The 25009-nt window shown below is 40.2% G+C and overlaps 1 pseudogene; it reads right to left on the bottom strand.

Moving 5' to 3' along the window:
• Positions 1–6959: 6959 nt before the first annotated feature.
• LOC148034841 (threonine synthase, chloroplastic-like) lies at positions 6960–21777 on the bottom strand (annotated as a pseudogene).
• Between the last annotated feature and the right edge of the window lie 3232 nt (positions 21778–25009).

The raw sequence follows: 25009 nt of genomic DNA, 5'->3' as shown, positions 1-25009 counted from the left end.
CTTCCACTTTATCATCAAGCGAAGAAGTAGTCCACTATGAACCTGTCCCGAGAGATATCCCTATCCTTAAGGAGGAGGAAGCATCATCTTCAGATGATGAGAAAAAAGTTCACCAACCTGACATCACCCCACCGGAAAAGCCATTGCCGCACTGGGTGAAGCAGCTCTATGACCACAATAATCCTATGCCTGCATTTGTTGAGGAGAAGGCAAACAAACCAAGGAGGTCTCAGAGAATAGAGGAGCAAAGGAGGGCTTCTGCTCACATAGTCAATATGGCCTTGATGGTTGAGATTATGAAAGTAAAGGAGCCAACTGACTTAGAAGAAGCACTTGCAGATCCATCATGGAAGGCTGCTATGCAGGCGGAGTATGACAGCATAATGAAGAATGACACTTGGGAGCTAGTGGATCGACCAGCAAAGCAGAAGGTTATTGGCACCAAGTGGATCTGGAAGGTAAAGTACAAGGCTGATGGTACTTTAGAAAAGTATAAAGCTAGACTGGTTGCCCAAGGATTTTCACAAGTTGAAGGGTTTGATTTTCAAGAGTCATTTGCCCCAACTGCCAGAATGACCACTATTCGCACGGTACTTGCAGTGGCTGCCCACAAGAACATTTGTAAAATAATAGATGGGTGTAGGCTTAAGGCATGAGGCAAGTAAAGGAAAATAGGAAAAATGACCTTGCCACAAAGGCCGACCATGTAAAAAGGGACGGGTGCCCATGGGATTTTAGGGCTTTTATATAAAGTTCAAAAAGTGAATGGAAGCTCATTCTTTGGTGTGTGGCTAACAAGAGACCTCTCTCTCCTTGTCTTCTTCGCTTCCCTTGTTTGTGTGTGTGTGTGTGTGTGATATAGAGAGAGGGAGATTGAGAGGGTGAGGGACTCAGCACGTGGGAGTGAGGGATCAAGAGGGTGAAGCTCTTCACCGTTCCCCCTTCTCTTCTTCTCTTTTCTTCTCTTTTCTCGCTTGTGCACCGCTATGGTGGATGGAGCTTGAAGGAGGAGGCTTGAGGATGCTTGAGCTAGCATCTAGGATCGTGGAGCTACCGATGTGTGTGAAGGAGGAGGCAACTCATTTCCGCATCGAGGTAAGCTCAGTAGATTCATAGGTTTGGAGATTCGTCACCTAGGTGAGTGGTAGCCATTAGAGTTCACTTGGAAGCCTTGAAGTAATAAGCGGTCCCTGGGTCTTGGCGGTCAAGCGAGAGCTCCCACATTTTGGTTCCATTGCCGGGACCATCGGATTCAATCTTGAGCACTTGCGCGCCTCATATCGAGCATCGAAGTAAGGGATTCATCCCCAAACCGGAGCTTGAGATAGGTAAGAAGTTGGGAATTTTGATCTTCGATACAAGTATTTTGGTTATTTTGGTTGTTTAATCATTGGATAAGAAGGGGAAATCATTTCAATTATTTGCTTTTGATTCTTGTTGCATTTACCGTAGGTTAGGATTAAGAAGTCAGATTAGAGAGGTGTAGGGCTTACTATTGTAAAATAGGGTAAAACAAACACAAATCGGGGTAAATGGGAAAAAAGAGTGGTTGGAATGATTAATGCAGGAAAGGGAGTGATTGGGGATACCAAGACCTTGCTCAGGAAGGGGTTTAAGGGCCATGAGACCATAGAAGAGCTCATCTTTCACCCTAGCAATGAGAGAGAGAGAGAGAGAGAGTGAGAGAGGGAGAGAGTTTTGATTACTGATTCGGTTTGATCTTGCCATCGAGGAGTTTTTCACACGATTTAGGTATATCAGGACCTTCTTACTAGGTATTTGTTGTGATCTTGAAGTTGGTGTGCTTGGTGATTGCATGTATCATCATATTCAACGAGGTCATCCACAGTGCGGCCGTCATCGTGCACAACTCGGCATGTTCGAGTGGCTTGGATTTGGGTTCAGTCCCAAAATCGTACCACTCGACCCTCGGACCAATCGGACCACTCGGCCCACTCAACTCAGACACGTATTGCTCAGCCCGTTCGAGTCAACCATTCAGACAAAACTAATATTCGGCTCTTGGCCTACTTGACTCGGCCCGTTTGAACAATCGAATTGATCCACTAATGTGACTCGGCCCTCGGACCACTCGGCCCTCGGACCACTCGGCCTTCAACCACATCTATTCGATCATCTGAGTTGCAAGTTCGGCCCGTGTTCCTATTTAGTCCTCAGTCCCCATCTGAATCTGCCACTGGGCCCCTACAATTCGGATGAGTTGGGCCGAGTTAGAATTTTGCAAATTTTGTGGAAGTTTGCACAAGACCTAGCTAGATCTCAATGGCGCCAACCTTTTTGAGCCATCCCGATGCCCATAACTTGATTCTGGTGCAAGGAATAGGCAAATTCAAAAGATGCGCCTGCTTAGCAGCTTGAGTAGGTTGTCGAGAGAGTTAGCGCCTTGATGGCAGCTAGTGGAGGCATAGACCCCAAATGAACCTAAACCGAGTAAGTCGGCGCAGCAAGAAATCCTAAAACCTACCAAGATGACAAAAAATTGATCGAACGAGCCTATCAGGCCTAAGATGAGACGAGAGTGCGCATGCCGCTTAGACACTTGCTCTCCATACTCACCTTGACTTCCAGCAATTGAAGTACACCTAAGAACACCCAAAAGCCCGATTGAGTACACAAGTGCATGGAAAAGAACACGCTCGCTAAGTGGAGCTAACTTGAGGATTGTGTGTAGCAATTAAGGAACTCATTCAGATAAAAGAACGTGAAGGAATCAACCAATAAGAGAAGATCCCAAGACATAGATGGGAAATCAGAGCCCAGCGTAGGACTAAGCGAATAACAACAGAGACATGGATCTACCCAACCTCCTTAAGCTTATCGACAGCTTGGTGGAGCACGAGAACACAACCATGTCAGAAGAAAGCTCAAACTGCAGGCAAAATCAGGAATTTGACTTAGGGGTTTTTCGAAAAGCGATCCAGTAGTTGGTGAGTAGCTACAATTCTCATGCTCGATATGAGCACCGCGGTCTCCATGTTTATTCACTCTTTATGTTTGTGTTATACCACTTTAGAAGAAAAGAAAAACACCAATGCTACAAGGACAAAGATTTCAAGGATACTTTAGCAACTAAAACAAAAGTCTCAAAAAAGTCACAAACTATTTGGTAGCTTCTTGAATCTTTTACATGTATTAATTAGAACCAATTATATCTTGGAGATACTCCACAAAACCTTCATTGTGAGTCTTTGAGATTTAGGTTTCTTCAAAGATATTTTCTGTACTTCGCCTTGCATAACATTAATAAGTTACATCTGAATAAAAGCATACAAATTGAGGACATATTGCATAGAACATCTACATGACCATCTTCCATACATATTCTGAATATTTAAGTAAGCTCCAAATGTGAGTAATAGTTTTGATACTCTCTATTGCATTCAATGACCACTAAAAAAGGGCATCAATCAAGGCCTTCATCATCACAATAATCTTCATTGTGGCCAAAACCTATTATATGAGACATATGAAAAAAAATTGTGGGTACCTTAATGATCAACTTGACCTTACTACAATTCACACATCTTTCACAAGGCATGGCAATAGGAGATGATGTCTAGTGTTTTATTCTAAAACAAAAGTGCCTAGTACTTTCACTATTACTAGTACATAAGATCAGAGATCCGAAAATTTCCAACCCATAAAGCTTAATTCTTGTGTAGCATAAAGATAACTCCAAAGAAAAATGTGCCACTTGTTAAAATATGGAAGATGTTTTTTACCAAAAAAACAGTGAGGTTGCACATTGCACCTGTCAAAATGAAATGTGCATGTGACCTTAGAGACAGTAGAACTTTGGGTTAGTTTGCTGCTAAAAAATGTACCTATGCCATAGTCCATTAGTGCCCATTTCATAGGTATCCTATAAGCTCCATTGTTGAGATTCAGCAATCACACTCACTAACAGCCTCTTTGTATGGAGCTTCAGGGCCAAGGACATGCATGCTTACCTATCCCATATGCACAGTGGTGCCTACTGCAGTTTCCTACTTTCCTATAAAGCATTGTACTTGCTTCCTTTTCTTAATGCAATGATAGTTCTCTGTTCTTATCAGTAAAGTGTCAGTGTCATTGTCCACATACACAAGATTGTGTTTATGAGTCCAAGTCTCAATCTTGGAACCTAATTCACTTGTGTAACAAACAGTGTCTTTGCCTTCTACATCATGAGTTTACTCTTCTTCTTTCATCCACCATAACTAACTGCCATGTCCTAGATCCGGCTCATTCGACATGGTATCAGAGCTCAGTTGGGCATGGTCTAGCCTCATCTCTGCTCTTCCAGCTCTTCTTTATCTTTCCTCAGCTCGGCTTGAGTTCATGACTTCACTCCCAGCTCAATTCTGACTCTACCTTCAATAAAGCTCCAATGGCTGCCATAGCCTGCTGGATCCTACCTCCTTGGAGCTCTTAGATCTCTTGAACCAGGCAATATCTCCCCAAGCTCTATTCTGGAGCATCATTCCTTGACTCCCTGCGCTCCTTCCTGGCACATCACAGAAGCACATTGGCAATCGACAACCCTAGCATTGCGAATTTTAGTCCTCGCTGTCCAGATCTATGCTAGTCCCAGTTCGTACAGATGTTCGTCTCCCACGCAGCGCAATCTGGTCCACGACCTTAGGGATTTGGAATCCCATGTCATAAGCTCTCTATCCATAGAAAAAATTTGGAAAATGATCAAGGCTACAGTCCACACAGACTGAAAAACCAGGGCCCTGTCTCAGAAACCCTAATTCCACCATAGCCAAAATCTCCCAAGCTCATTTTTCTCTCATTTTCTCACTCCTGCCACTAAACCAAGCTAAAGCCCACTCTGATCTACTATCCCAGCACCAAATCAAGGAGGGGAAGGACCTAAGAAGATTGAAGAAGGATCAATGACCCCGAGCAAGGAAGATTCAAGCTGAACATCAAGTTTCTACATAGTGTGTTTTCACACTACCATTACTTGTGTCTCTTGACACATTGTAATCTTCTCCTTCAGCTGTAACATCTGAGAATCTTGGTACTGATTTGCTGTTGCTTCAACTATCCAACATGGGAAAAGACTCTCCAAATGCTCGGTTCAAGGGAGTCGGGTTTCACACCTGGCAAACCTGCATCAAGCTCATTCTAATAAAGAAGGGTCTTTGGGCCATTACCAATGGCAAAGAGAAGAAACCTCGGGATGCGGACCTTGCAGTTACTAGAAGAATGATGACAAGGCACAAGCCATCATTAAGTTGGAATTGGATGACAGCTACATCCATCATGTGGATGCCTGTGACACATCCCATGACACTTGGGACAAATTGGATACCTTATTTGGTGCACAATCAAAGTCGTCTAAGTATGGTCTATTGATTGAATTTTTCCGACTTGATATGAAGCCTCATACATCCCTGGCATCCCATCTGAACTACATGGAAAGCCTGCTTACTCAACTTGCAGGGATAAAGCTAAAAATGGATGAAGATGTTTGTATTGGTGTCTTGTTAAAAAGTCTGCCTCTTGCCTATGATAATGTATCAACCACTCTAACCAATATGCCTGATCCTCAACTTGTTGATATTAATGCCTCTCTGCTAGAGGAAGAAAAGAAACTTAAAAGCAAAGAAGAGCCTAGCACTTCAAAGGATGAACAAATGTTATATGTAAACAACATATACAAAGGTAAAAAGGAACCGCTCTTCTGTGACTTCTGCAAAAGGACCGGACACATTGAGAAGTTCTGTCATGCTAGGAAGAGGTCCCAAAAGGCCTATCTTGCAGTTGTGAAAGAAGAAGAAGACCATGGACCAAAAGATGAAGATGAAGATGAAGATGAAGACCACCAGGATCGGAAGGACAAGACTCATCAGTCCTTCTACTCTCATTACTCTGATAGACTGTTTTAAAAGCCTTGTATTTCCTTGCCCTAATGCTTCTTGCCATAAGCTTTGTAAACTCCTCATGTAACTTGTCACTACATTCCCTGTACACTTTGTGAGGCCCCTGTTATAGCCTCTGGATATCCATCATGTTTTGGTGCCCACACTTAGCCTTTTTTGCGACAGCCTCTGGTGTCTATTGTGTTTGTGGTGTGCCCACACTTTGCAGGTGGTTCTCATTACAGCCTCTATACACTTTGTGCCTTTCTAGTTGTGATTGAGGAGGGGTGTTGAGATTCAGCAATCACACTCACTAACAGCCTCTTTGTATGGAGCTTCAGGGCCAAGGACATGCAGGCTTACCTATCCCATATGCAGAGTGGTGCCTACTGCAGTTTCCTACTTTCCTATAAAGCATTATACTTGCTTCCTTTTCTTAATGCAATGATAGTACTCTTTTCTGATCAGTAAAGTGTCAGTGTCATTGTCCACATACACAAGATTGTGTTTACGAGTCCAAGTCTCAATCTTGAAACCTAATTCACTTGTGTAACAAACAGTGTCTTTGTCTTCTACATCATGAGTTTACTCTTCTTCTTTCATCCACCATAACTAACTACCATGTCTTAGATCCGGCTCATTCGACATCCATAGTAATAGCTGACTTGGCACTAAAACCTATAAAGCTTAGAACAGCAGAGATACAATCACGGTCTAACTCTCAGAAGGTCAAGAAGTAGTAAAATATAATAAAGAAGTACAAAGCTTGTAATAGGAGACATAAGAACAAACTTATGGATATCATAATGATCAATTTGTCCTTATTACATAATGTCAAAGATATGCAAAATTCCATGATCAATCTGTCCTTATTACACAACGTCAGAGATATGCTAAATTCCAACCCATGAAGTGTTTTTTTTTTGCACCATAAAGATAAATCCGAAACACCATGCTCTTATCAAAATGAGAGATGTGATTTACCATATAGAAATAGTTGTTGCTCATTCCACTTGTCAACATGAAATGTGCAAATAACCTCAAAGATATTGACACTCTAGGTTAGTTTCATTCTCACAAATGTGCCTATGAGAGAGACTTTAAATTAACCTTTATTTCAATTGGGAGGGTAGCATACTTTGACTGCAACTCTAGTATCTCCTTCAATTAGTAAGCAATTTTGGAATGACTAAACATGAGGCCATGATCTGCACTCATAACAATAGTATGATTGTTTGGGCCCAATTACATTCTTCTCTCGAAACTTCATCAAGGCACATAGTGCCATGCAAGTGTGTGGGAAAGTAAACACTTAAGTCCTATTAGCCAAAGCACAAGCATCCATTAGTTCTTCTTTTATAACCTCTTACAATCTCGTCAAAATTTCAAAGCGCATAAACTACATGATCAATGGATACTAAATCACTAGTTTGAATAGCAGATACAAAAGTGGGGTTGGCCTTCATAGGTGTATAGTTATTCCACCTGGTCTTATAATATAGATGCACTAGATTGGCATTTGTTGTTGCAGCTTGCGCACCAACTAGCCTGGGAATCTAATTAGTCAAGCCAAGTTCTTTGCACATAACAAATCCCTAACACAAAGCATAGATCTTCCCATGATTGCTTTGAGGTACAATAACCTAGTGAGGAATGTCCCACTCAAAATCTCTATGGCTATAGTTTTCTGGCCTTCCAAGTGAAGGTTTTATAAAGAATTAGCCAAGTATATGGGCATTGCTTCTATCACTTCTCAAATTAGATGCATGCACCTATCAAAATTGGTGTCCAGGCTCAATAAGACTACCCCATTGGCAATTTGTTGCACCAACTGGGCAATTTAGATTTTGTTTGCTGGCAAAAACACAATAGGAGGAATTCTAGTTGTAGCAAAATAAGTTGAAAGTGTTACAGATGTATCAATGGTTGATGCAGAGTTGACATCAATGAGAGGCTTATTCATCTTCCTTCACCTCTTCTCTTGACTCAACAAGACTGTCATGCGAAGATTCTTAAAGCTCCCCATGTTACTGATACCACACCACTTCACCCACAAGTCATTCAAATTCAACATCTCATTTTCAAATTGCTATGCATGGAACAAATTCGAATTCCCTTGGAAAGCATTTACAATATCATCATTGTCCATCTCAGGAAGTATACACACTTTTTCTTATTCCAAGCACTTGATCTAAAACGGCCAAGTAGTTTTACTAACATAGAAATCAAACACAGTTCAAGTAATTCACATCATCTTCCTAAGGGCCTCCATATCATGCTCAAAATCAAGAAGTAAACCATCCTTGATTTTGTAAATGATATTTCCAACATATACCCCTTGTCAACAGGGTCATATGGGATGAAAGGAACTTACTTGGCAGAGAAGGTATTAGGTGGCTTGAACAAACCATGGTGGCATGCATTGTCATAGATGTTTTCAATTGCCTTCTTTTTCCTAGAGGCCGAAGTGGAAGAGGCAAGTCTTCATGGGTGAGCAGATCTCACGAATAGTGCTCTGTTTAGACTCCACCTCCTTTTACTGGTTTAGCTTTAAAAAATTGTGAAAAAATACTTTTCGTTAACTCTTATTAATAGTTCAGCTAGAAAAGACATTCTGGAAGCTACATTAGATAGATAACTATGTTATCCAATATTCTCTTTGAGCTTTGCATGGCAAAAAAGTCTCATGCGAACAAAAGCATAATCCTTTAGTTGTGATTTACCATTGCACACCCTAGTAAAGTAAGTGAATGACCTTTGAATGGAGTTCGTAGTAGCTACAAGCTTGCATTGGAAATTTTTTTGAGCACTTCCAAAGGTATGATAAATGCAAGTACATCCTACACATGCATTGAAACATGAGCAAGGGAAATTTTTATTTTAGTGGCCCTAATACATGCAATTATTTCAAGAGTGTATCAACCATCGAATGCACCGATCAGAATGGGGAAAAAATAGGCCATCCCACTAACTCATTGTTGTGATAAAAGAAGCCTTTACACTAAAAACTTTTTGCATTTATAGCTATTGGATTTGCTTTGCAAGTTTCATATCTCTCGAGTCCATCTTACATTAATTTTCTTCCTATTTCAAATCACTACATAGAATGGTACAACATCTAACAAAAGGCATAGGAATTGCCGAACTAGAATCTCATAGATGTAAGAGAGGCACAACAAATAACGTGATACATGTGTTGCAAAGATTCCTAGTACATTTCATGGTAAACCGTAGGTGTAGTCGCAATCATCACCCCTCTTGATTAGGATGTTTCTTATCAATCACATTGATGGCCACTATCCTCGAACACAATATTAGTGAGTTTGGGAATCTCCCAATTCCCATTCCTTGAATACTAAAAAGGTGGCACCCGAATAACATACCCATAGGTTTCTAAAAACCATATGATGTGGCCTACCATTGGAAAGTGCTTGAAAAACGGAATCTATTGAGCTATAGAGCGATTGATTTGGAGTTATAGTGTTTAAGTTATGACAAATCCAAAGATTTGACCACGTGTCCAAAACTTATGCGAAATTCCCATATTCCCCAACATGGTGTTCTCGATGAAAAAACATCTTACATGTGCAATTACTAGGCCAATTAGGACAAAAAAATTTAATTGAATATTTCTTACAAATATCGAAAAAGTAGTCACCATACTAAAGTGTTTTGGTCCTACAAAAGGTTATGTGCAAGGACTATCAAGGTGGTTGTGTTGATTCTTCACATGTTGACATTTAGGGTGATGTGGATGTATTCTAATCTTGGGCCCTCTAGATGAAATAGGTCCCACTCTAGCAATCATAGAGGATCTAATTCCTTTTGTTTTATTTCTTTGGATTTTTTAAGTTTTATCTGTGGTGGCAAGTTAATGATGCAACACTATTCATAGTCTTTGGATTTTTGAGAATGAAGGTATGGTAACAAGCTAAACATATTTGATAGCAATAGCCTATGGTCATACTTTCCATGATAATATATATCTAAATTCACAATTTTTTTGGTTAATAGATAGCTACCCCCAAAGATAAGTAATCTTACTATGTATGATGTGAATTGAATGCTTCTAAGTAGGTGCTTGAAATAAAGAGAGCCATTGCTAGTCCCTTCCTCGAAACTAGGCAAATAGTGGCTTATCATATGGCTATTGATTCCCAAGTTCCTTGGATATAGTCATTATTTTTTCAATATTAATATCTAGAGATTGGTTAAGGACAGAAACTTAAGGAAGCGACTTCAGCTTCTAAAGAGTGAGTACAGAAAATGTCATGACTAAGGCACTAGTGTTATTCTTTGAATGTCGATAAAGAAACCCTTTGCTTGGCTTTAGACACAAGATAGACTAGAATATTAAGAAATAAAGCTATTACAAGAATGGAAGGCCTATTTAAGCTCCTCTTCTAGTTTATCAATTTCTCATCTATTAAGTCACCTAGTTTGGAAAACATCAATTGGAGGATTTGTTTGCTCATCATTAGTCATCTAGTGGAGTGGTTAATGTGATCACTGAAGTGAAGCTCAAGATAAAAAATTTCCATATTTCCTAGACTATTAGCACCAAGTATCTTATTCTTTATTCATAAGGAATACCATTGCCTTTATCTCCTCCTCAAATGATGGCCTGTTAAGGTAGTCATTCACTCAAGAAAGTAATTGTGGGAGGTCTCGCTGGGCCGCCAAGACCCCCAGACCGCTTATTGTTTTAAGTGTTCCAAGCGAGCTCTAATGGCTACCTCTCACCTAGCCAACGTACCTCCAAACCTATGAATGTAGTGAGCTTACCTCGATGCAGAAATGAGTTGCCTCCTCCCTCACATACACCGGTAGCTCCACGATCTTAGATGCTAGCTCAAGAATCCTCAAGGCTTCTCCTTCAAGCTCCATCCACCATAGCTGTGTGTGAGCAAGAAAAGAGAAGAGAAGAGAAGAAGAGAAGGGGGAAACGAGTCATAAATGCGCATGTTAGATGCGCAAAGTCGGGCGCGTCTATCATTGTATCTATATGCGCGTGTAAAAGAGCGTGTAAATAGATGCGAATTTTGCGTCTATATATCCACGCAGATAAACGCGAACATAGACGCGAATATAGAGGCGATTTCAAATGCGTAATTATTAAACCACCTAAAATTGGACTTAATATAGTAAAAAAACTAGAGTTAATAATTATTTTTGCATTGCTCTCTAATGAATGGCAACTCCTCCAGTTGACAAGCCTGATATAATTATAAAATTAGTAGCAAGAATTGCATGTATCTCATAATTTCTCTACTTGAAGAAGATAAAAAATACTTCCTTTTTATTATGGAAAATTCAATTTAGCTTTAAGCTTGACTATTGATTCTTGAGTATGCACATGTGTGTATGATATTCTCCATAGAATTAAGAATACACATTGAATCATTAAGCGAATTAAGTATGTTAGAGTGAATGATCCATCTCATCTTCAATGAGATCATCCCTTGCTAAACTATCTACTTCTAGGTCTATGTTACCAAGAGGTAACAAAAAAAAAACGTCTATCCCACTATCAGATGTATTGCTATATTGCTCAATAACTTCATCATCATCAATCACATTATTGTCCTCTTCTGCGTTTCCTTGAACATTCTGGCGAGGTTCATCTTGTACTATATCACGCATATTATCCATTGTGATGTCATCATGTACATCATCATTAATTGTTGGATTGTCATCTGCTATCTCTATGTCGGTAATGTTACCATATATTGGTTTTGAATGATTAGATATAGGGATGGCATACCACCATTGGTTATTGTTTACCATTGGATGATACACAACCTGTATTTGAAAAACAAAAGCAAGAAACTTAAATACTTATTATATTGTGTATATGTATCACATGCATACATATAAAAAAAATAGCTTTTACATATATACCTGCTCGCATTGTTGAGGTAGTACTAATGTGTCATTCTTGTTTTGGTGAAATTTTGTAGAGTCAATGATTACAAAACCACTTGGATGACGTCTGATTGTGCAATGCTCACCATTTGTTACCACTTCTTTAAATCACTTCACATCCAATATATATATATAAATAATCGTCTGAAGTCAAGCTTCAGAATATCTTGGATCAAGCCACAATAACCTTCCATGGTACCATTGGCATCCTCGAAGTGAGCAAGGACACCACAATCTTGGGTATTTCTCTTTTCATCTATACGTTGAGTTCGAAGATGTTTACCCTCACACCAAATAGCATTGAATAATGTGGACTGGTAGTAAAAGATTAAGATCAAACATGTCAATTTATTATATAAAATATAACTAGAAAAAAATTAATTGATAGTATGTCTTACCTTTGATAAGCAACCTAGTGCATATTCCCACTCTTCTTGAGATATATTAATTCTCTCCTCTTTTTCCATTCTTTCCATTTTCTCATGTAACCAATCTATATCAATATGACGTGGGAGTGCATTTAGATGATCTGAAAATGAGATATTACGTCTATATCTCGTGCGAAATGCTTGTCTTTCGCTTTTTCTTCCTTGCTTCATTATATAGTGTCACCCATTTGCTCATTACATCACTATTGAGCACATAAAAACTATTTAACTTACGAAGTTCTTCTTTTGTTAGCACTTTACTCCTTCATTTTCCTTGAGGTATTATAGAGATCATCCTCAAGTATTCATCGTCTTTCCATAGTCGTAGTTGAGAGGGGTCCACTTTAGCAAGATATTCAGAGATATAAACAAGGAATGATTGCACTAACCAACCCTCAACCATGCTTCCCTCAGGCCGTGCTTTTTGCCTCACAAAATCTTTCAAGGTTTTCATGAAGCGCTCAAGAAAAAACATCCGCTTTGCATGAACTGCCCCACAAAGTGCGATCTCATCAATCAAATGTACGAGTAAATGTAATTGAGTAGTCAAAATGGAGCGAGGAGAAATTTCCTCCACCGAACAAACCACCTCAATAGACAATACTCAAGTATCTTGCAATGTGTTTGGATCAATTTCCTTCGAGCTCACGTATCTGTCAGGATGTATTTGATAATTGTTTATTTATGTGTAGAAATTCAAAGAGATTCACTACATGATGTATGCAATATATAATGAAAAAATACAATGTATACACACCTCACAAGCTCTCCCATCTTGTAAATGATATCATGTACATCTTTGGATATACAATGGGATATGCTAGTAGGAAGTACGAACTGAATGTAAATAATATTCATAGATCAAATGATTAGTTGAGGAAAATTTCATTATACCCCAAAGTTTACACATAGTTACTTCACTAATTACTATATTCATGGTTAGAGATACCCTTACTTGAATCATTTTGTGTCAATTGTGGGACTTCAAACCAGATAGTTGCTCCACACCTCTTTTCTTTTTCTTTATGAAGGCTCCCTTGAGACATCTCATACATCCTGTGCGTGTTCGAAAGCTACATATCTATTCCTTCACTATTTTTTCCTCGTTCTTTGATACCATCCAAGTTGGTGCAATGGGGGTAGCTCAATTTTTCCTCTGGGTCCAATGCCTGGCGAGGCTCGTCTCATGCGACCAATGTTATGTAAATCCTCCCTTACATTGACTGAATCACGAGCCCCTATCAAGTGATCCCATAATGTAGATACAACATTTTTGAATATGTGCATGGGGTCCAATAGGTGATTGATCTTGAGTTCAGTCCAATACGAAAGACGAAAAAATATAGAGAACCTAACAAACAAATAATATATTATATAAACAATTCATCATGCTAAATACTTTAAAGTCAATCGAGAGAAATATACTTCTTACTGACTCATGCCGAGTGGAGGGTGGTTGTCGGCATTAATCCATCTCTCCTTCTAATCTCGAAAGGTTAGAGATTGTGGAGTCATTCAATTATTAGGGAGAACATATTTGGGATGGTCAATAGGAAGAAATCGATGATGATTGTCATAGATAACCTTCTATAAACTTGCCAACCTAGAGGAAACTAGAGAGGGACCGCAAATAGGATATGCATTATATCCTGTGGTTAAACCTGAATAAATAAGTGAATTAATAACATGCAATTGATTTAAGTCTTGAATTTCAAATATAGAGTTATATACATGTACCTGAACACTCTCCATATCCTGGAAAGTCATGCATGGTCCACAACAACATAGTCTTCAAAGTAAAATCTCTAGAGGATGCAAATGCGCTTGTATCTTGTACCTTAATACCTTCCCATAACATTTCTAACTCTTCAATCAAAGGCTCTAAGTAAATGTCCATGTTTTTTACCTTGTGCTCTCCAAGAATCAGAAGGGACAACATTACATGTCCCTTTTTAATTGCCATGGATGGAGGAATATTATAGTTTACTAATACCACTGGCCATACACTGTATGATGTGCTTCTGATGCCAAATGGATTGATTCCATCCATACCTAATACAAATATAAAATTTATTGGCTCTTCTTTGAAAATGGGCCACAAATTGTCTATATGTTGCCATGCCGTTGTGTCTGCAGGGATCCTCCATTTTCCATCACTCAAACGATGACTAGCATGCCATGGCATGAGCTTTCCAATAGACTTACACTTGAACATACGTGGAATAATCGAAAAGTGTCGCAAAATCTTACAAGGCACATCCATTGACTTCATCTCCACTTCGTATCTTGATTCACCACAGACAAGACACTCTCGTGTGAACTCATGAATCCCACGAAATAAGACACAATCATTGACACATGCATGAATCTTGACATAATCGAGGCCTCCCAAAGATGTCAAGTAATGTCTTGCTTGCTCTCTCTTAGTTGGCAATTTGTTTCCTTTTAGAAGCATTTGTGATAATCACCTACATATATTTTTAAAAGTGAATTAAAAAACCACCAACATATATTTGTGTCTGATTTCAAAATAGAACAATTAATATTATGATTCATAAGCCAAACTAAATTGATACCTACTTCAATAACGCATTCAAACTGACATTACTCCATCCATAAATTGTTTGCACGTTAAGTATCTCAAGGGACGCATGAAGAACGGAGTACGGACGACCTTCCTACAACGGAGTAGATGACGCTACATATAGTGGGTCATCTGGCTTCATCTAGTGACATTCTCCCCGAACCGGTTGCGAAAATAGATCGTGTACCATTTTGTCCAAAATCTCATCCTCTACAACTTGATGGGGCATTTCATGAGGGCTACTATCATGGTCATCAGTCTCCACTCTTCTTGAAGACTGTGCCTCCTCGCGCCAACGTTTTGCAGCCTCTCGACACCCGAGAGGGAGCATCTGAGGATGTGGCATCACATTCTACTCAACCACAAAAGGGAGTTACATGTATGTTGATATATATTTCAAACATAGACTAGCAATCTTAGTGTTAAAAACAATGAATACCGGTGATTTTTCTCGGTCCCATTCTCCTTACATGCTGAGGTGTGACATTGCAACTCGACGTGCTCAAAAAATACACCCTCGACAACGATCACACATGCATTTAATTTTTCATCGTAGCCATGCATCTCGATTATGAAGACGTAATGTTTCATCCTCACTTGAGGATGTGCTCGTTGACTCATCAGCATGCACCGCACTAGGTGATGACAACGACATGATTAAACCTAATTCATGACAACATCAATTTTGTAATTAATATGTTTACATAAAAACTTCAAGGCGTATTAATTATTCTAAGATATTTAATTTTAAATACACAAAACTTATTATAAATACATAAAAACTTATGATAAAAACTTACTATCAAGACTTATCTTAAATACAAAAACTTATGATAAAAACGCAAGAGTGCTAAATGCGCATCTATGCCTGCATCTATCTACGCGTCTAAATACGCGTCTATTAGTGCGTTTACGTAAAATTAGACGTGCATATACACGCAAAAATAGATGCAAACATCAAAATTCAAAAGATACAAGGGATTTCTTTTCAAACTATGTCTTTCCTGCGTTTTTTGCGCGTTCTGGAGCTCGAGTTCAGCCAACATGCAGTCTACCTCCACTAGTCTCTTCATGACTCATCTCCTCATGACTCACCTCTTCTTTCACTTCAAAGAGACAAGAAGGGAAAGAAGACAGCTAAAGAGAAGAAAGCCAAGGAGAGGAAGAAAGAGAGAACAAAAGAGAGGAGAACAAGAGGAATAAGAGGCAAAGAGAGGAGACAACAAGCAGCAAGCATCAAGGGAGAACAACTCACCAAGGAGAGGAAGAAGGGGAAGGAAGCAGCGCCACCACTCGTCCACACCAAAGACCCAAGGTGAGTCCTCTCTCTCTCTCTCTCTCTCTTTCTGTATTAGGATCTTTCTTTCTATGAAATTGAAGCTTTTATATCACAAAAAAATCATGGCGGTTGTCGGTCTGAGAGCAGCCGACTTAGTGCGTCTGAGAGCGCGCCTAGTTTCCACAGTAGACACAGATATAGACGCGCAACTGTGTTTTCTGTTATCGCGTCTTCTGGCGCGTCTCTAAGAACATCTTCAGGCGCGTCTCTAAGCACGTCTATTCTGAATGATAGATGTGAGTATACACATGCCATGCAAAAAAAAAGCTTTTGTTTTTCCATAGTGGTACCACATCTCTGAGTACGTCTATTCTGCATACGAGACGCGAGAATACACGCGCTTTACTCAAAAAACAAAGGCTTTGACTTCGGGGAAGCGTCTGAGAGTGCGTCTATTCTGCATCTTAGACACGAATATACATGCGCCAAGTCTGATAAAAAAGACAAGCTTTTATTTTTCAAATTGTACAAACATGTTACATAATAGTACAATTTACACAATATTACAGTTTAGCAAATTTGTCTTATTCCTGTGTTTTGTTTGCAGATGTCGCATCGTGGTTCATCTAGTAATGATCCAGATTTGGAGCGCATGAATGATACTTTTGTGCAGGTCAGCAAAGGGGTCAATGCTTTTTTTGGAGGTTTTCCTAGTAAGGAAGACTTCATGGAAGAGATGACTATACACCTTGGCCGCTCTCCCACAGTAGACGAGGTGTTCAGCGTCATGTCTGGAATGCCTCTAACGTCTTTGCCTAGCATTGCTTCCCAAATACCAAATGTCCAAACCCCAATTGCAGGTACTCCACGTGCAGCGCCTGTACATGCATCGGTTGAAGCACAAGCGTCAGCCAACGCACGTGCATTTGCGGAAGCACGTGCATCCAGCGAGGCAGAGGGTAGTTGATAGAGAGGGAGGAGGGAGAGTTGAGGGGGAGGACGAGGCTTGTGTGGGGATTGCCTAGGAGATAGCAAACGATAACCCTCACCACAAGATCACATAGAGGAGCTTGTATGCTAGTACTATAGAGTTATAGATACTGGTGGCATCTTCCATGATGATGAAGGAAGGGATGTAATGGCATACATGAGGAGCGTCGTGCATGCGACATATAAAGATTGTTTCATTTACTTCAAGAATTAGAAAAGCGGCTTGTGGCAGGAGGTGTTGAGGGCAGTCCATAGGAGGTACCCAAATCATGAGGGTCAGCGATTCTCGGATGATTGGGGATGCATAAAAGTGAGGGATTTGCTTCACAACAAAAGATCCCACCTCATGACACGCGCCATGGAGTCATTGCGGAGACAAGAGGAGGGGCGTGGAGCCTGTAGCCAACCACCTATGTGCCACCGCATAGAGCGGAAGAAAACCAAGAAGAAAGCAGCAGCAGAGAAAGTGAAGAGTCGGCAGCACGCAGAGGCGCGATGCATCCAAATGGAAACTATGGGATCATCCCATTACGGATCGGGCGACAGAGAGTCGTGGGAGGCAGAGTTTGTAAGTATATTTTAATTTCTATTTTTTTAAAATTTATATTTTTTTCAATTCTTTATAAAATTTGTTCTAATACATTGTGTCTCATAATTGTTTGTATATCATAATTGTTCTGCTGACTACTATCGTTGGTAGGATGCCTACTCCTAGAGAGGTAGGTTACCATCGAGGCCATAACCGCGTAGCCACATGGCTTCACTTCTATGAGGAGGGTCTCATCACTGAGGAGCAATATAGCCGGGCTATGAGAATTTGACAGCGAGAGGAGGTATGTTTTTCTTACTTTCCTATTAAAAGTATGGCTAATTATAACTTTTTCTTTGCAATTGTACGTAAGCAACCTTGATCTTTTGTGTGTGTAGGCGAACCTCGATGTGGAGCATAGCGAGGAGGGGGATAGCGACGCCAGTAGCGATGGTGGTGCTAGTGAAGATGTTTCTTCTTCAGATTCGTAGAGGAGCACCATGCATCCTCTATGGCCTTGTTTCCTTGTTTTTCTATTATCCATCTTTGAGCCTACTGCTTACGGCCATGCTTTAGGTCGCAAGCACTTAAACTCCCCATGTAAATGCGTTTTATATATAATGAATACATGGATTTTTGTTTTCAATTCTCGTGCCTTCAGATCCATTGTGTTTTTCCCAAATGCACAATTTGATGTATGGGAGGGGTTTAAAAAAACCAGAGAGCATGCTCTCTGGTTTTTTTTTTTCAATTATGTGCTTCACGTCTATTTGCGCGTCTAAATTGTAGAAAATGCGCGTCTATACTCGCGTCTAGAATGCAAAGTACACGCGTCCATAGATGCGCTATATAATTCAAATTAATTAAAAAAATTAAATATCTTTTTTTTAAAATGAGACTTTTGGTTTTGCGGTCGCATCTATTGGTGCATGTAAAAGCGCGTCTAGGCACATGTCTATGTGTCCATCTAATCTTCCATGTAGACGCACTTGTAGATGCACAAAAGAAATTAAATAAATAATAAACTTGGTTTTCATTTGCGCGTTTATTTATGCGTGTATATGCGCGTCTAAAGCGCATCTATTGGTGTGTGTGGATTTCCTTATACACGCGACTATAGATGCGAAATGGTACATGCGCATTTAGACGGGCTTATAGACGCGTCCGTAAGATTTTTTCTCAATTCAAAAATCACATCTAAGAGCGCATCTAAGAGGCCTTTTTGTTGTAGTGGGAGTGGTGAAGAGCTTCACCCTCTTGATCCCTCACTCCCACGTGCTGACTCCCTCACGCTCTCAATCTCCCTCTCTCTATTTCACACACACACACACACAAATAAGAGGAGAGAAAAAGACAAGGAGAGAGGCCTCTTGTTAGCCACACACCAAAGAATGAGATTCCATTCACTTTTTGAACTTTATATACAAGTCCTAAAATCCCATCAGCACCCATCCCTTTTTACATGGCTAGCCTTTGTGGCAAGGTCATTTTTTTAATTTCCCTTTTCTTGCCTCATGGCTTAAGCCTATATCCGTCTATTCTTTACAAATGGCACACGAGGGAGCTTGGCGCACTTTTACAAGAGTTTTTAGGTGTTTTGAGGCGCTTTCTATTTAAAATTTCATTTTTGCCTTAGCTTAGCTTTTAGGGGCCGCCTCTACGCCTTTGCTCTTTTTTTGTTTTTTTTGCTCTATGCCTTTGCTCTTTTTTTGTTCTTTTTCTAATTTTTGCTTCATATTTCTACCATCTGAAGCTAAGGTTAACATTACCCCCCTTCGAGACTAGTGCCAGTCCCATGGCACTTTGAGGTCTTTGTTGTGGAAGGGTGGGGTCTGGGCCAGTGGCTAGGGGGGGTGATAGGGCCACATGTGGACTTGTTTGATTGGGAAGCTTTGGTAATGATTTGGATGGAGAACCCAAGGTGTGTTGGGTGGACGTTGAGGGCCTCCCAAGTTGATGGTTTGCGGCATCCTGTTGTAGCTGGAAGGAGAAAGTGCTCAACTTAAGGGGAGTGTCTACCTCACTGTGTGGTGCTCTGTGCTCGTGCTGGTGGAACATGGAGTTGGGTCTAACCTTAGATAAGCCTGTGTGATGTCCCATGCTTGAGGACCCTATTGTGCAAAGGGAGGTGCAGTGTGTGTAGCTTAGGTTGATAGGTCTAACCATAGGTGAGTGTTATCTCCTTAGGTATGTCCTGCACTTGGGGTGCCCTAAGCGTGAAGTGGGGAGGCAAAAAGGATTAGAGGGTTAGGACTAGAGCTAGACCACCGAGGCCATCCGATGTGCCTAGCTTGAGGACCCTTAGGTGTAGTGACTGTGAGCTATGTGCCGTGACTTGCGTTTGGACATGTCACAGGCTCCTTTCATTGTTGCTTTGTTTTTACAAAAACCTTGCTGATATATAGGATTCGGGCAGTAGCTAATTGCTAGATCTTGTCATCAAAAGGTGGTGGTGAGGGGGATTTAATGGAGTGACTCCAAAATTTCCATCTCTACATGAAACCCTTAAGGTTCAACCAAACCTAGAGAGGGGTGGTGGAGAGGAATGGGTGGTTACAGCGGGTGAATTGGATGTTACTCATATCCTCAAGAATAATGAGGCAGAAGGAGGGTAAAAGGATGGCTCGCATCTTTAGGCAGGTCATCGTGTAGCTATCAATGGCGTTAGGGTAAAAAAAGAGTGGGGGAGACCACGTTCTGCTAGGGTAGAGTCCTGCCTAAGTAAGATTTTTAATAGCCTAAGATAGTTGCATGTGGTAATGAAGGCGAGATTAGGATAGGAGGAGAAGTTAAGCAATAAAACAAGTCATGGTGGCATCTAGGCTGTCGGAGGTGAAAGTGAAGGCTTGGACTAAGGTGGTAGTATAGGGGTTATATATGATGGGGAAGTCATAATGGGCATGGGTGTATGCATCAAAGTCTACTCCTACCCTACGAGGATACACCATAAAGGTGGGGTCGTTTCTCTCAGACTGGAGGGTATTACAAAAAGCCATCCATGAGAGAACATTGTCATCGTAGATGCATCTCTGCTAGAGTGGCTAGCACTAGTATCTGGGCACGCACCGAAGCATTTCAAAAACCTTATTTTGCCAGTAATTCGCATCCTGAGTACCCCAAAGGGTGGGATTATTCTCTCTTTCTTCTAGCCATTGTTGGCTTAGCTGGCTTCTAACGTCGATCATCTCCTCCACTATTTTAGGGGAAAGGACTCTTCGCAGGGCATTGGGGACGAGGAAGCTCAAGGCGAATGGTTGTTTCTCTTTTTCTTATCTCTCCCTGACTAGAAGCTCTGCATGGAAAATGGCCGGCAAGTCATTTGGGCATGGTGGAAGGGGTAGAGATGACTGTGCCATAGGGTTAGCCCTCAATCTTTGTCTGGCTTCTTCCACCATTTGTCTTCTCTTCTTCCTCATGGTGGTTTCTCTTTCCACGGATGTGTATGTGGGCTGCCATTACTCTTTAGAATGGGGTGAAGGGGGTTGTGGAATCACTTATTCTTCGAATGTGCCCATGTCAAATTGTAGTTCAGCTTCAATTCCTGGAAAATCTTCTTGTTGTACCTCCTCTACAAACCCCAAAGTATCAATCTCCTGGGGGGTTAGGCTCACCAATAACACGTACCTATGTTGTTCATCAAAGCTCAACCCAATCGCAACAAGTTGGGGGGGCATGTGTAGCCCTGATCGGAGAGCTCTGTGTGCTATGCTCAGCTTCTTCTTTACCACCTCCAAGGACTCCCCTTCCTCTGCGTGAGTGGCATCCATCAATGTATTTAGGAAGACTTGTTGTTGAGTATTGAAACCAACTTGGACTGCCTCTGCTTTGCTTTCTGCTAGGGCTTTCTCTTTTTCCACGAGAGCCAGGCGACGCACCAAGGTCTTCACTCTTTGTTCATTTTGGCCTGCCCAGTCTTCAGCTCTCCTTTTCATTTCCTCCATACCTTGTCCTTGTCTTTGTACCAGGGCCATGAGTCTCTACTCTTGGTCTTTCGATTACTTGCTCAATCTCTCCCGCTCCTCTCTTTCAAGACTTAGCTTTTCAGTCATGGTTTTCATTTCTATGTGATGTTGTTCCTCTTCTTGCTTCCTTCCTTCTTCCCTTGCAGCAAACTCTTTCATGCCCCGTTTGATTTGCCCTATCTTTGCTGATGGATCCTCATGTTGCATGATTAGAAGCTTATACTCTCTTTGCATTTCCACTAGATTTTGATTTTCATCTACAACCTATTGCCACCACCTTTGCTCCTTTTCATCTTTGGCCTTTAGTTCGCATTTCAAATCAAGGATTTCCTTTTGTTTCTTAGCCATTTGCCTTGTCTTATCGAGTTGCAAGGTTGCCACCAACTCCTTTTCCGCTTCCACACACACACACACACACACAGAAGATGTGAGGTAGAAGAGAAGAGAAGGAGTGTGGAAGAACAGAAGAGAGGAGGAGAAGAGAAGAAAAGGAGAAGTGGATAGGTGGAGAAGAAGAGAATAGAAGAAGAAGAAGAGAGGAGAAGGACGAGAAGAGGAAGATAAGAAAACAAGAGAATGGGGGAGAAGTAGAGACAAAGAAAGCAAGGAGTAGATGAAGAGACGAGGAGGATAGAGAGGAAGAGAGTGAAGAAAGAAGGGAGTAAGATAAAGGAGAGCAAGAGTAGATCATCTTGAACCACAAAGGAAAGTACCACTTCGGCTTGCAAAGGTCTCATCTACCTTTCGTTCTTTTTGTACCCATGACACAAGTCCTTCCTCTCCCTACAAAGTATTGGTCTTGCAAGGAGCTGCCTAACTATTTAGAGTCCTTGATCAAGGCACTCAAAGGTGGAAGCTAGCGCCATAGACTTCTTTATGCTATGGCCCCAAAAAGACCATACTCAAGAGTGGAGAGTGTGGAAGCTACCAATACCATCGTGAACATGGTTGACACACTGTCAATCGTGACAATAGAGAAACATGTTTCTTTGCAAATCAATGTTCATTTAATACATGGTTAGGATTATAAAAAAAGAAATTTCAATATTAGATAAAGAAATTATATCCTAATGATAATTCAACAAAAAAGAAATGTTAAAATTTACATTAAAAATATTCTTTTAGCATTTATAAATTATATAAATGTAAAGAAATATAAAACTACATCTAGGATATTTTTTATTTACAAATTATGTAAATATCAAGAATAAAATATTTGGTATTTATACCTCATATAAACATAGAAAAATAGTTTTTCTTAGTATCTATAATTCATTTAAAATGGGTTAGGATAATTAAAGTAAGTGATCAAAGTTTTTTTTGGTTTAGGATTCTCTTCTTGGAAGGGAACTCCAACATATTGGAATGGGTTTTCAATTATTTACTTTGAAAAATCCATCAAGTTTGCTAAGATCAACTTCATCATCTTGTACCAATTTATCCATGTTATCCATTAACGTCCTCAATTTGGAGATAGGATTTATAGGATTTGAAAGATGAATGTGGTAGATTGTAATGATCCCATACAAAACGTGAAGGTACGGGGATGCTAACAGATTCGAAATAAAGAAACCTTAGTAAAAAGGTAAGGAAAAAAGATTGGCTGATAGAATGACACTATCAACCCCATCAAATTGAATGCCACCTCTTTGAAATTATCATTGACTCTCTCTCACGTGCAATCATCGACCTCTTTGGAACCCTCATGACTATTGTGAAAGTACATTGTCGAATGCCCCAAAGAATGAGTTGTGAGGACGTGTCTTTAAGGCTGATAGACTTTGGCTATAAAGTAGAGGCTAGCATAAGACTTAATAAAACATTTTGATTTTCCTCCCCCTCCCCCCTCTCCCACCAATTGCACATGCACACACACACACATAGAAGAGAACGAGGAGAATAGAAGATGTGAGGAAGAAGAGAAGAGAAGCAATGTGGAAGAAGAGAAGAGAGGAGGAGAAGAGAAGAAAAGGAGAAGTAGATAGGTGGAGAACAAGAGAATAGAAGAAGAAGAAGAAGAAGAGAGGAGAAGGAGGAGAACAGGAAGATAAGAATACAAGAGAATGGGGGAGAAGTAGAGACAAAGAAAGTAATGAGTAGATGAAGAGAAGAGGAGGATATAGAGGAAGAGAGTGAAGAAAGAAAGGGAGTGAGACAAAGGAGAGCAAGAGGAGATCATCTTGAACCACAAAGGAGAGTACCACTTCAGCTTGCAAAGGGCTCATCCACCTTTTGTTCTTTTTGTACCCATGACACAAGTCCTTCCTCTCCCTACAAAGTCTTGATCTGGCAAGGAGCTGCCTAACTATTTATAGTCCTTGATCAAGACACTCAAAGGTGGAAGCTAGCACCATAGACTTCTTTATGCTATGGCCGCAAAAAGACCGTACTCGAGAGTGGAGAGTGTGGGAGCTACCAATACCATCGCGAACATGGTTGACACACTGTCAATCGCAACAACAGAAGAATAGGTCTCTTTGGAAATTAATGTTCATTTAATACATGGTTAGGAGTACAAATAAAGAAATTTTAATATTAGATAAAGAAATTATATCTTAATTGTAATTCAACAAAAAAGAAATGTTAAATTTACATTAAAATATTCTTTTAGCATTTATAAATTATATAAATGTAAAGAAAGATAAAACTACATCTAGGATATTTTTTCATTTACAAATTATGTAAATATCAAGAATAAATTCTTTGGTATTTATAAGTCATATAAACATAAAAAAATAGTTTTTCTTAGTATTTATAATTCATTTAAAATGGGTTAGGATAATTAAAGTAGGTGATCAAAGCCAACATATTGGAATGGGTTTTTAATTATTTATTTTGACAAATCCATCTAGTTTACTAAGATCAACTTCATCATATTGTACCAATTTATCCATGTTATCCATTAATGTCCTCAATTTGGAGATAGCATGTGTAGGATTTGAAAGATGAATGTGGTAGATTGTAATGATCCCATACAAAACGTGAAGGTACGGGGATGCTAATAGATTCAAAATAAAGAAACCTTAGTGAAAAAGAAAGAAAAAAAAGATTGGCCGACAGAGTGACACTACCAACCCCATCAAATTGAATGCTAGCTCTTTGAAATTATCATTGACTCTCTCTCAGGTGCGATCATTGACCTCTTTGGAACCCTTATAACTGTTGTGAAAGTACGTTGTTGTCAACTAACCCATGGCATGAGTTGTGAGGACGCCCCTTGAAGGTTGACGGCCTTCAGCTATATAAAGCCAAGGCTACCCTGAAGCTTAGGCAAATATTCTAAGTTTTCATTGCCCTTCCCCCTTCCTTGCCAATTGCTCAGGGAGAGGGAGAGGGAGAGGGAGAGGGAGAGGGAGAGGGAGAGGGAGAGAAGAAAGGGAGAAGTGGATAGGTGGAGAAGAGAAGAAGAAGAAGAAGAAGAAGAAGAAGAAGAAGAGAG

Source organism: Lygodium microphyllum, chromosome 6, assembly GCF_053477565.2.
Source record: "Lygodium microphyllum isolate KBCC chromosome 6, Lygodium_microphyllum_v1.1.10, whole genome shotgun sequence".
Classification (NCBI taxonomy): domain Eukaryota; kingdom Viridiplantae; phylum Streptophyta; class Polypodiopsida; order Schizaeales; family Lygodiaceae; genus Lygodium; species Lygodium microphyllum.
This window is presented reverse-complemented; position numbering and strand designations above follow the sequence as displayed.